General features: G+C 40.6%; 1 protein-coding gene across 11 annotated transcripts in view; it reads left to right on the top strand.

Annotated features, from left to right (window-relative positions):
* The window catches only part of TUBGCP5 (tubulin gamma complex associated protein 5), a 66,603-nt gene that overhangs the window by 17,248 nt on the left and 36,195 nt on the right, over positions 1 to 13,160 (top strand). The gene's annotated exons all lie outside the window — the stretch shown is intronic.

Genomic DNA, 13,160 nt, shown 5'->3' with positions numbered 1-13,160 from the left:
ACCATGAAGCTTGGGATATGTAACCAGACTCTGTTCACTGTGCTTGAACCTTGCCACATGGACAAAGAAGTGAAAGCTGATTTGGCATCCTAATGATTTTCTGGCTTATTTTTTCTTTTTAACTTGTGTATTAGACCTTTATCAGAGCACATCATCATCCCTAGTCCATGGAGGAACTTTTAGTTTGGTTTATATCATCTCTTCTGCTATTTCTGATTCTCACTTCCCTTTCCCTTTTTCTGCTAGCCCAGTTGTAGGCACTGTTCTAATGTATTTGATACCTGTGTTATCGCATATGTTGGGTTCCTATAAAACATATTCTGTTGATTGGTATATTCTGTTTTGAAATTATGTAAGTATTTCATTTTTCTTTGTTCTATTCCTCTTTTCATTTATCTCTAATTTAAATCTGTCCATGTCACTCTTGAACCTCTCTTCTGTCGCTCCTAACTGCTACATAGATTTCTGCAGTTTGCAATACCACATTTCTATTATCACTTCCCTGTGGACTGTCTTGAGCTGCCTTTGCCCCCTCTACCTAGTGCCATGTGCATTATGGACCTGGCCCCCACAATCTCCTCCCTGCTTGATAAGATCCACCTCTCTGGTTTGGGGTACTTTTGTTTCCATTTGCATTTGACTGCTTGGGATAAGTACTTGTGGCTCCTCAGCTCCTTCAGTTTTTTTTTTTTGTTTGTTTTATCCATGTTAGTTAACATATACTGTAGTAATAATTTCAGGAGTAGAATTTAGTGTTCCATCAATTACATACAACAGCCAGTGTGCATCTCAAGTGCCCTCCCTAATGTGCATTACCCATTTAGCCCATCCCCCCCCCCACCTGCTGCCCCTGCAGCAACCCTCAGTGTGTCCTTTGTATTTTAAGAGTGTCTTATGGTTTGTCTCCCTGTTTTTATCTTATTTTTGCTTAGCATAATACACTCTGGTTCCATCCATGTTGTTGCAAATGGCAGATTTAATTCTTTTTGATTGCTGAGTAATTGTGTGTGCACGCATGTGTGTGTGTACACACACACACACACATACACACACACACATCTTCTCTATCCATTCATCAGTCAATGGACATTTGGGTTCTTTCCCTAATTTGGCTGTTGTCAGAAGTGCAGCTATAAACATTGGGGTACATGTGCCCCTTCAGATCAGCGTTTTTGTATCCTTTGGATAAATTCCTTGTAGTGCAAATTACCGCGTAGGTCTATTTTTAATTTTTTGAGAAAACTCCATACTGTTTTCCAGAGTGGCTGCACCAGTTTACATTCCCAACAGCAATGCAAAAAAAAAAAAAAAAAAAATCCCCTTTCTGTGCATCCTTGCCAACATCTGTTGTTTCCTGAGTTGTTAATTTTAGCCATTCTGACAGGTGTGAGGTGATATGTCATTGTGGTTTTGGTTTGTATTTCCCTGATGATGAGTGACGTAGAGCATCTTTTCATGTGTCTGTTAGCTTTGTGGATGACTTTTTTGGAAAAGTGTCTATTCATGTTTTGCCCATTTCTTAAATGGATTATTTGTTTTTTGGGTGTTGAGTTTGATAAAAGCTAGAACAATTCTAAAATTTGTATGGAACCAGAAAAGACCTTGAATAGCCAAAGTTATGTTGAAATAGAAAAACAAAACTGGAGGCATCACAATTCTGGACTACAAGCTGTATTACAAAGCTGTAATCATCAAGACAGTATGCTACTGGCACAAAAACAGGCACACTGACCAGTGGAACAGAATATAGAACCCAGAAATGGACTCACAAAGGTATGGCCAACTAATGTTTGACAAAGCAGGAAAGAATATCCAGTAGCAAAAAAAAAAGACAGTCTCTTCAGCAAATGGGGTTGGAAAGCCTTGACAGTGACATGCAGAAGAATGAACCTGGACCACTTTCTTGCACCATACACAAAAATGAACTCGAAATGTAAGGCAGGAAGCCATCAAATTCTGCTAGAGAAAACAGGCAACAACCTCTTTGACTTCAGCTGCAGTAACTTCTTACTTGACATGTCTCTGGAGGCAAGGGAAACAAAAGCAAAAATGAACTATTGGGACCTCATCAAGATAAAAACATCCTTGGGTCGCCTGGGTGACTCAGTTAAGAATCCGACTTCAGCTCAGATCATGATCTCACAGTTCATGGATGTGAGCCCCACGTCGGGCCCAGTGCTAACCACATTATGAACAATTTACAGGTCTGAGTACAACAAAATAGAAAAAAAGAATCAGATTCTGTTTGAAGTATCCCATGAAAAACATTAACTAGACAACAACTGCAATGTTAAATCTAGGAATTAGTACCTAGACATACAAAGGACTCTGAAGGGTCGGTTGGGAAGGAAAGACATGAAACCCTTAAGAAAACAAGAGGGATATCAGTGGCCACTTCACAGAGGGGGCAAGACTGAAGGAGCTTTTTATCTTTTTTTTTTTTTTATGTTTATTTATTTTTGAGAGAGAGAAAGAGAGGTGCAGTGTGTGATCGGAGGAAGAGCAGAGAGAGAGGGAGACACAGAATCCAAAACAGGCTCTAGGCTCTGAACTATCAGCACACAACCTGATGTGGGGCTCAAACCCACAAGCCATGAGGTCATACCCTGAGCTGAAGTCGGATGCTTATCAGACTGTAAGCCACCCAGCCACCCCTTCCATAAGCATTTTAGAAGCAGTAGCAGTTCTTTTTAAAAATCCAGCTGGAGGGGCACCTGGGTGGCTCAGTCGGTTAAGCGTCCGACTTTGGCTCAGGTCATGATCTCACAGTTCATGAGCTCGAGCCCTGTGTTGGGCTCTGTGCTGATGGCTCAGAGCCTGGAGCCTGTTTCAGATTCTGTGTCTCCCTCTCTCTCTGCTCCTCCCCTGCACATTCCCTCTCTCTCCCTCTCTCTCTCTCTCTCTCTCCTTCAAAAATAAATAAAAACCATTTAAAAAAATTACAAAAAAAATCCAGCTGGAATTTTTATTGGGATTGCATTGAATTTATATTTTTAGCTTGGAGAGATTTAATATCTTTACTTTGAAAATACCTACATTAATTCTAATTTTTGTCCGACGATTTGGGAATTCTCTTTATAAAGATTATCAGTATTAATTTTTACATGTGTTAATCATTTTTGCTGTGAATGATGTCTTTTTTGTTTTATCACTGGTGTATGGGAACACTGTTGGTTTTTGTAAATTGTTCTTATATCCAGCATTTGGTGAACTTACGTATTAGTTGTAATAGTTTGTTGACTCCATTGGGTTTTTCTTTTCTTTTTTTCTTTTTTTTTTTGAGACTGAAGTGTTTAGGAAAGATGAAGTTTTGGGTTTTTTTAATGTTCTTCAGAGAGAGAGAGAGAGAGAGAGAGCGTGAGTGGGAGAAGGGTAGAGAGAGGGAGACACAGAATCTGAAGCAGGCTCCAGGCTCCGAGCTGTCAGCACAGAGCCTAACTTATGGCTCAAACTCACAGATGGGGAGATCATGACCTGAGCTGAAGTCAGAGGCTTAACCGACTGAGCCACTGAGGCGCCCCAGGAAAGCTGAAGTTTTAAAGGTGTTCCCAGAATTTTAAAAAATTCTATTTTCCCCAGCTCCCAAATTGTAACTGAATATTGGACAGATTAATTGATGGTAATTTTATAGTATTTGGAATTGGGAATTATAAGGTTTTTCATCATGGGCACAAGTGAAAGGTACATACTCTTTTTAGAACTGTGATGTTTCAAATGTGCATTTAACTAAATTCATTGAGCTCTTGCTATTCATCATATATTGTCAGACTAAAAATACAAAAAAAACAAGAAATATTATTCCTTCATATGAAGAACTCACAGTATAGTGTGGGAAACTATATTGTTAACAGATAAACTGTGATTCAGTGTGATAACTGCTATAAATAAAGTGTAATGCTTTAGAGAACCTAAAAGATGGAACAACTTTGAGAGAGGCAGGAAAGGTTCATACAGTCAGAACAATTTAGAATTTATATTTGTGGTCTTGAAAATAGTTATTTCCAAAACTGTTATGCAAAAGGAGCCATCTCGGGAAACGGTTTAAAAATACTGATTATAGGAGAGGAGCCAAGATGGCAGAACAGCATGGAAGCTTTTTGTGTGTCTCGCGTCCATAAAATAACAGCCAGACCAACGCTAAATCATCCTACACACCTAGAAAACCAATTGGAAGATTAACACAACAATCTGCACAACCTGAACCACAGAATTCAGCAGGTATGTAACACGAAGAGCTGAACTTGAGGAGCAAGAAGCCCTGAAAGGTAGGGAACCCCTTTTGCGGGTGGAGAGAGGACAGAGACTGGGGAGAGGGGGAGCATACAGGAAAATCACCCCTCCCCAAAAGCAGCTGGAGAGAAAGTGGAAAATTGGAAATGGCCGCAAGACTAAACTAAAAAGGGAGAAAGGAGAAAGGAGAGGGTTTAAATTCCATTAGGACTGTAAACAAGGGGAACGCAAAGGCTGCAACTCCACAGCTCGATACCTGACAGTGCTCTGGTGGGAAAGGTGAATCCCCAGGAACAGAGTGAGGTCCGGGAGGTTCTTGGGCCACACGGGGAAAGCGGTTTGATTGCTGGAAGGACATTTGGTAGAGACTGTTGAAGCCACCTGGTCCCAGCAGACCCCGGAAGGCAGACACATTCACTGGTGCTGGGACAAGGTTGTTGAGGGTGAAGCCTAGTGTCAGATGTGTGTTGTGATTTTCCATGGTCCCTGAAACACTGAGGCTACACTGTCTCGCGATTTTTTGGGGGGGCAGGCTGGCAGCTGGCTGCAGTCTCGGGTCACCGTCAATAGCAGGATCCAGCGGGCCATAGCTCATTCGGCCATCACTTGGTGAGACCCTCCCACAGAGGGGCGGAGCGGGTCAAAGCCACAGTCCTTCGGAAGTAAGGGACCCAGAGAAAACAACCACATCTGAGACAAAACTTGGGAGAGAGGTACTCCCCGGGGCCTGGTCACAGAGAGTGGAAAAGTGGGGAGTGGATGAGAGCTGAAGACGGATAACTGGTGCGTGATGCTGATCTGGGAGAACAGACTGGGTGGCACCATTTTTCACCGCTCCCGCGCATGCGCACTGATGAGCATTACAGCAATCCACCCCAGTAGGCTAGCAGCACCATCTAGTGGAGAGCGGATCTGTTGCACTGAGCCCCACCCAACTGGGCCAATTTTGCTCTTCAGGAACACAAACCTCACTGCTAGCTTAATCTATGGACTATAAAGAGCTACTTTGACCTACCTCTAGAGGAAAACAAAGCAATTTCAGTCCTACTTCAATCTGTTAGCAGGTTCATCTACTCAATTTTTTTTTCTCTCTCTTTTTCCTTTTTCTCTTTTACAATTCTTTTCTTTTTCTTGAATACAGAAAGAGAAAAAACATTTTTATTTTCAATTTTTATTAAAAATATGTTTAATTTTTATTACTGTATTTTTTATTTTTGTGTAAATTTTCTCAAATTATACTTTACTTCCATCATTTTACTTTAGTCTACTTCAGTGTACTCACCTTTTCAAATTTTCAAACAATTTCCTTTTTTTAATTTCTTTTTCTTTTTTCTTTTAAAAATATTTTTATTTAATTGTTATTAGTATATTTTTTGCTTTTATGTAAATTTTTTCAAATTCTATCTTACTCCCATCATTTGATTTCAGTGTATTATACTATATTCACTTTTTCAAATTTTCAAGCGATTTCTTTTTTTTGCCTTTTCCTTTTTTCTTTTTTATCTTTTTTCTCTTTTTCATTTCTTTTCTTTTTTCTTAAATACATAAAATGAAAAAATTCGTATTTCTTTTTAATTTTTATTAAAAATATTTTTCTATACTTTTTTCTACTATTCTCTATTTTCTACTATTCTCTATACTATTCTCTATTTTTGTGTATTTTAGTCTACTTTAGTGTATTCATTTTTTCAAATTCCCAAACGATTTCCTTTTTTTTCCTTTCCTCCCCCCCTTTTTTATTTGTTTTGTTTTTTGTTTGTTTGTTTCTCTAATCTGTCAAACCACTTTCTACACCGAGACCAAAACACACCTAGAATCTAGCATCATCTATTAGATTTTTGTGTGGGTGTGTTTTTGATTTTTAATTTTAATATTTTTTTAACTTTAATTTTTTAATTCCAATTTTTCTACTCATTAAGTCCTTTTATCCCTTCAAAATGACCAAATGAAGGAATTCATCCCAAAAGAAAGAGCGTGAAGAAACAACAGTCAGAGATTTAATTAACACAGACACAAAGCAAGATGTCTGAACCAGAATTTAGAACCATGATAATAAGAATACTAGCTGCAGTCAAAAATAAATTAGAATCCCTTTCTGCAGAGATAAAAGAAGTAAAAAATAGCCAGAATGAAATTAAAAATGTTGTAACTGAGCTGAAATCACAGATGGATGCAGCAGCGGCAAGGATGGACGAGGCGGAACAGAGAATCAGCAATATAGAGATAAACTTATAGAGAATAACGAAGCAGAGGGAAAGAGGGAGATTAAGGCAAAAGAGCACGATTTAGGAATTAGAGAAATCAGTGACCTATTAAAAAGGAACATCAGAATCATAGGGGTCCCAGAGGAGGGAGGGAGAGAAAAAGGGGTAGAAGGGTTATGTGAGCAAATCATAGCAGAAAACTTTCCTAACCTGGGGAAAGACACAGACATCAAAATTCAGGAAGCACAGAGGACTCCCATTAGATTCAACAAAAACCAACGATCAACAAGGCATATCATAGTCAAATTCACAAAATACTCAGGCAAGGAGAGAATCATGAAAGCAGCAGGGTAAAAAAAAGTCCCTAACCTACAAGGGAAGACAGATCACGTTTGCAGCAGACCTATCCACAGAAACCTCACAGGCCAGAAACGAGTGGTGGGATATATTCAGTGTGCTGAATCAGAAAAGTATGCAGCCAAGAATTATTCCTGTATTATCTCATTTGATCTTCATAACAATCTAATAGGTACTTTCCCCATGACTCCAAAGAAGGAAAATGAGTCAAGGCAGGCCAACCAATGTACCCACCTGGGCTCATGTAATGATATTGGAGCAGACATCAACAACTCAAAGCAGCAGACTTGCCAGGACCCAGCTTGATCTCACCTGCTCAAGTCTGTCTTTCCTACCACTGGGTAGCTGGGTGGTCCCAGACACTGAGCTGACCTCTCTATAATGTGATGCTAGTGAAACACAAATCAAAAGCCAGGACACAGTCACACAGTGAGAGGGACAAAGGGAACACTGGCCCATCTGAGGAGTGGGAAGGCAAGTGCTCCTGGAGTGCTGAGTAAGCATATTGCCTTAAAAGAATCATAAGCGAGTGATTCAGTAAGTGTGTGTGAGGGTCAGGTCCTAGGATCTAACATTTTGGGGAAGGTATTTGGGGCAGCTTCTTTCTCATTTTCAACTTGATGTATGCAGTCAGATGCTGGCTCTGCTACTTACCAGGCACATAACCTTGGACACATACTTCATTTTTCTTTGTCAATTTTCTCATCCATAAAGTGGGCCTAATAACTGCACCTACATTTGAGGGCTGCAAGGATACGTAGTATGTAAAGTACCCAGAACTAGAGTTAGCCACACTGGTGTTTCTGTAATTAAACTTTTATTGAAACACAGCCACACTCTCATTATATATTGTCTATGCCGCTTTGATGTTACAACAGTGGAATGAGGTAGTTGTGATTAATATTCACTCTCTGGGGGCACCTGGGTGGCTCAGTCGTTTAAGCGCCCGACTTCGGCTCAGGTCACGATCTCACGGTCCGCGGGTTCGTGCCCCGCGTCGGCTCTGGGCTGATGGCTCAGAGCCTGTGGAGTTTCCTTCCGATTCTGTGTCTCCCTCTCTCTCTGCCCCTCCCCCGTTCATGCTGTGTCTCTCTCTGTCTCAAAAATAAATAAATGTTAAAAAAATATATAAAAAAAAATATTCATTCTCTGGACCTTTATAGGAAAAATAACCCTGGCTTAGAACATTGCTGGAGCATAGGTACTCAAGGTATTATTTAAACCCAAACTCACTTCCAGAATGATAAGCCTGAGTATGTGCACAAAGATAGAAACAAAAGTATTGACTATGGTGGTGACAAATGTGAAACAACAATGTCAATTAATAAGCTGATTATATAAATTATAATATGTCCATGTTATGGAACACTATACAGATATTAAAAAGGAATGAAGGAAAATTTGTGTATATACACTGTGTATGCCAACATATAAACATCTCCAAGATCTTTAAATGAGCCAAAATCATCAAATGGATAGGTACAGTGATATATGCAATATAATCTCATTATGTTACCAAAAGAACACACACAAAAAAACAAAAACTATGTGTATGCACAGAAAAGGCTATATAGTACCACAGAAGTACTGAGGAAATTTCACTTTTAATATACATAGTTCTGGGGGTGCCTGGGTCGCTCAGTCAGTTAAGTGTCCAACTCTTGGTTTTGGCTTAGGTCATGAACTCATGGTTCATGGGATCAAGCCCCGCATTGGGCTCTGCACTGATAGCACAAAGCCTGCTTAGGATTCCCTGTCTCCCTCTCTCTCTGCCCCTTCCCTGCTTGCACACTCTCTCTCTCAAAATAAATAAGTAAACTTAAAATATATGTATTATATATGTTATGTATAATATATATATTTATATATATACACACACACACACAGAATTCTGTATGGTTTCAATTTTTTAATAACTGGAAGTTTTATCATTCATGACTTAAAAATATTACTCAAGATTATACCGTGCATATTTTCAGACCACAACGTTATGAAACTCGAAATCAACCACAAGAAACAATTTGGAAAGGTAACAAATACTTGGAGACTAAAGAACACCCTACTGAAGAATGAATGGGCCAACCAAGAAGTTAAAGAGGAAATTAAAAAGTTCATGGAAGCCAATGAAAATGATAACACCACAACCCAAAACCTCTGGAACGCAGCAAAGGCGGTCATAAGAGGAAAGTATATAGCAATCCAGGCTCTCCTAAAGAAGGAAGAAAGATCTCAGATACATGACCTAACCTTATGCCTTAAAGAGCTGGAAAAAGAACAGCAAATAAAACCCAAGATCAGCAGAAGACAGGAAATAATAAAGATTAGAGCAGAAATTAATGCTATTGAAACCAAAAAAAACAGTAGAACAGATCAATGAAACCAGAAGCTGGTTCTTTGAAAGAATTAGCAATATTGATAAACCACTAGCCAGTTTGGTCAAAAAAAAAAAGGAAGGGACCCAAATAAATAAAATGAAGAATGAAAGGAGAGATCACAACCAACACAACAGAAATAAAAACAATGAGAGAACATTATGAGCAATTATATGCCAACAAAATGGGCAATCTGGAAGAAATGGACAAATTCGTAGAAACATATACACTACCAAAACTGAAACAGGAAGAAATAGAAAATTTGAAAAGACCCATAACCAGTAAGGAAATCGAATTAGTAATAAAAAATCTGCCAAAAAACAGGACTCCAGGGCCAGATGGCTTTCCAGGGGAATTCTACCAAACATTTAAGGAAGAGTTAACACCTATTCTCTTGAAACTTCTCCAAAAAATAGAAATGGAAGGAAAACTTCCAAACTCTGTCTCTGAAGCCAGCATTACCCTGATTCCAAAACCAGACAGAGACCCCACTAAAAAGGAGAACTATAGACAAATTTCCCTGGTGAACATGGATGCAAAAATCCTCCACAAGATATTAGCCAACCGGATCCAACAATACATTAAAAATATTATTCACCACGACCAAGTGGGATTTATACCTGGGATGCAGGGCTGGTTCAATATCCACAAAACAATTAACGTGATTCATCACATCAGTAAAAGACGTGAGTCATCACATCAATAAAAGAAAGGATAAGAACCATATGATCTTCTCAACAGATGCAGAGAAAGCATTTGACAAAATACAGCATTGTTTCTTGATGAAAACCCTCAAGAAAGTAGGGATAGAAGGATCATACCTCAAGATCATAAAAGCCATATATGAGCGACCCAATGCTAATATCATCCTCAATGGGGAAAAACTGAGAGCTTTCCCCCTAAGGTCAGGAACAAGATAGGGATGTCCACTCTCACCACTGTTATTGAACACAGTACTGGAAGTCTTAGCCTCTGCAATCAGACAACACAAAGAAATAAAAGGCATCCAAATAGGCTAGGAGGAGGTCAAACTTTCACTCTTCGCAGATGACATGATACTCTATATGGAAAACCCAAAAGATTCCACCCAAAAACTGCTAGAACTGATTCATGAATTCAGCAAAGCTGCAGGATATAAAATCAATGCACAGAAATTGGTTGCATTCCTATACACCAACAATGAAGTGACAGAAAGAGAAATCAAGGAATCAATCCCATTTACAATTGCACCAAAACCCATAAAATACCTAGGAATAAATCTAACCAAAGAGGTGAAAAATCTATACAATGAGAACTATAGAGAGCTTATGAAAGAAATTGAAGAAGACACACACACACACACAAAAAAAAAAAAAAAAAAATGGAGAGATTCCATGCTCCTGGATAGAAAGAATAAATATTGTTAAAATGTCGATACTACCCAAAGCAATCTACATATTCAATGCAATTCCTATCAAAGTAACACCAGCATTCTTCACAGAGCTAGAACAGATAATCCTAAAATTTGTATGGAACCAGAAAAGACCCTGAATAGCCAAAGCAATCTTGAAAAAGAAAACCAAAGCAGTAGGCATCACAATCCCAGACTTAAAGCTATACTACAAAGCTGTAATCTTCAAGACAGTATGGTACTGGCACAAGAACAGACACTCAGATCAATGGAATAGAATAGAGAACCCAGAAATAGACACACAAACATTGGGCAACTAATCTTTGACAAAGCAAGAAAGAATATCCAATGGAATAAAGACAGTTTTTTCAGCAAGTGGTGCTGGGAAAACTGGACAAAGACATGCAGAAGAATGAACCTGGACCACTTTCTTACACCATACACAAAAGTAAACTCAAAGTGGATGAAAGACCTCAATGTAAGACAGGAAGCCATCAAAATCCTCAAGGAGAAAGAAGGCAAAAACCTCTTTGATCTTGACCACAGCAGCGGTTTACTCAACACATCTCCGGAGGCAAGGGAAACAAAAGCAAAAATGAACTGTTGGGACCTCATCAAAATAAAAAGCTTCTTGGGGCGCCTGGGTGGCGCAGTCGGTTAAGCGTCCGACTTCAGCCAGGTCACGATCTTGCGGTCCGTGAGTTCGAGCCCCGCGTCGGGCTCTGGGCTGATGGCTCAGAGCCTGGAGCCTGTTTCTGATTCTGTGTCTCCCTCTCTCTCTGCCCCTCCCCCGTTCATGCTCTGTCTCTCTCTGTCCCAAAAATAAATAAACGTTGAAAAAAAAATTTTTTTTAAATAAAAAAAAATAAATAAAAAGCTTCTCTACAGCTAAGGAAACAATCAGCAAAACTAAAAGGCAACTGAGATTTTCCTGGTGGGGAGGGGGAAGATGGCGGTGTAGGAGGAGGCTGGGCTCACCGCATCCTGCTGATCACTTAGATTCCACCTACACCTGCCTAAATAACCCAGAAAACCTCCAGAAGACTAGCAGAACGGAGTCTCTGGAGCAAAGTGCAGATGAGAGGCCCACGGAAGAGGGTAGGAAGGGTGGCAAGGCCGTGCGCGCTACACGGACTGGCGGGAGGGAGCTAGGGCGGAGGGGTGGCCCGCTGGCCAAGCAGAGACCTCAAGTCTGGCTTGCAAAAGCGGAGGGGCCGGACGGAGTGTGTTCAGACAGTGAGTGGGACTTAAAATCTGGAAGGTTGTAAGTTAACAGCTCTGCTCAGAGAGTGGGAAGGCTGGAGGACAACGGGAGGGAGAGTTGCTGAGTCCTGGGAGGACAGAGCTCAGTTTGGTGGGGAACAAAGGCGCTAGCCAGCGCCATCTACCTCATCCATCCCTGAGCCAAAATCCCAAAGGGAACCAGTTCCTGCCAGGGAACTTGCTTGTACCGCGGAAACAACCAACGCTGTGCTTCTGCAGACCCACACCTCCCGCGGCAGGCCTGACTCCCTCCCGCTTCCGCAGGGCCCCTCCTGAAGTGGATCACCGAAGGAGAAGCGAGCTAAGCCTGCCCCTCCTGCCCCCGTGCACCTTGCCTATCTACCCCAGCTAATATGCCAGATCCCCAGCACCACAAGCCTGGCAGGGTGCAAGTAGCCCAGATGGGCCACACCACCCCACAGTGAATCCCGCACCTAGGAGAGGAAAAGAGAAGGCTCACACCAGTCTGACTGTGGCCCCAGCAGTGGGCTGGGGGCAGACATCAGGTCTGACTGCGGCCTCACCCACCAACGTGAGTTATGCAAGACAGCACAGGGGAACTGCCCTGCAGTTCCACACCACTCCAGGAACTATCCAAAATGACCAAACGGAAGAATTCTCCTCAAAAGAATCTCCCAAGAAATAACAACAGCTAACGAACTGATCAAAAAGGATTTGAACAATATAACAGAAATTGAATTTAGAATAATAGTCATAAAATTAATCTCTGGGCTTGAAAACAGTATAGAGGACAGCAGAGAATCTTGCTAAAGAGATCAAGGGACTAAGGCACAGTCGGGAGGAGCTGAAAAACGCTTTAAACGAAATGCAAAATAAAATGGAAACGACGACGGCTCGGATTGAAGAGGCAGAGGAGAGAATAGGTGAACTAGAAAATAAAATTATGGAAAAGAAGAAGCTGAGAAAGAGATAAAAAAATCCAGGAGTATGAGGGGAAATTTAGAGAAATAAGTGATGCACTAAAGAGAAATAATATATGCATAATTGGTATCCCAGAGGAGGAAAAGAGAGGGAAAGATGCTGAAGGTGTACTTGAAGAAATAATAGCTGAGAACTTCCCTGATTTGGGGAAGGAAAAAGGCATTGAAATCCAAGAGGCACAGAGAACTCCCTTCAGACGTAACTTGAATCGATCTTCTGCATGACATACCATAGTGAAACTGGCAAAATACAAGGATAAAGTGAAAATTCTGAAAGCAGCGAGGGATAAACGTGCTCTAACATGTAAAAGGAGACCTGTAAGACTCCTGACCGATCTCTCTTCTGAAACTTGACAGGCCAGAAATGAATGGCAGGAGATCTTCAATGTGATGAACAAGAAAA

Source organism: Prionailurus bengalensis, chromosome B3 (genome assembly GCF_016509475.1).
Source record: "Prionailurus bengalensis isolate Pbe53 chromosome B3, Fcat_Pben_1.1_paternal_pri, whole genome shotgun sequence".
NCBI classification, from domain to species: Eukaryota; Metazoa; Chordata; class Mammalia; order Carnivora; family Felidae; genus Prionailurus; species Prionailurus bengalensis.
Note: the sequence above shows the minus strand (reverse complement) of the source record. Positions and strands in the feature narration are given on the sequence as shown.